General features: G+C 41.7%; 1 long non-coding RNA gene across 1 annotated transcript in view; it reads left to right on the top strand.

Moving 5' to 3' along the window:
* The window catches only part of LOC102383774, a 7,287-nt gene extending 6,832 nt beyond the window's left edge, over nt 1–455 (top strand). Inside the window, exon 3 of the long non-coding RNA XR_323371.1 lies at nt 389–455. This is a non-coding gene — a long non-coding RNA (uncharacterized LOC102383774). The remainder of the gene's footprint in view (nt 1–388) is intronic.
* The last annotated feature ends 10 nt before the right edge of the window (nt 456–465 follow it).

Genomic DNA, 465 nt, shown 5'->3' with positions numbered 1-465 from the left:
CATCTAGACTGCTAGTACAGACCCCCAGTGAGTTGAAGCCTTTCCCTCATGGGCTTGATGGATATTGTGGCAGAGAAGTGTGACGTCTACTGTCTAATAAAAACAACCCCTACTATTGGCAGTTATTCTGCCAACTGTTACCTCTGCCAGGGGATGTGCTCATGGAATTCAATTTAGACTCTCTACAGATTTTGAGCAGGTGATTTGACTCTTCCTGTGGAGACTAACTAGTTGCATTATAGTGTCTGGATACTTCCAATGGGATTAATCAGGATATGTTAATTGCACCAAGATAATAAAAGTGGTGTAATGGGGAAAGCAATTGACATGGGTGGGGGGGAAGCTTTTTTCTTAACAGTGTGGGGTATCATCATTATTATTTTTTTAGAACAGGTGGTCTAACAGCATGGAAGGAAACATGGTGCTGAAAAAAAGAGAGAAAAAGGGAAGATGCTGAGGAGAGAA

This window comes from Alligator sinensis, unplaced genomic scaffold, assembly GCF_000455745.1.
Source record: "Alligator sinensis unplaced genomic scaffold, ASM45574v1 scaffold313_1, whole genome shotgun sequence".
Lineage (NCBI taxonomy): Eukaryota > Metazoa > Chordata > Crocodylia > Alligatoridae > Alligator > Alligator sinensis.
The sequence above is the reverse complement of the archived record's forward strand: the minus strand, read 5'-3'. Positions and strand labels throughout refer to the sequence as shown.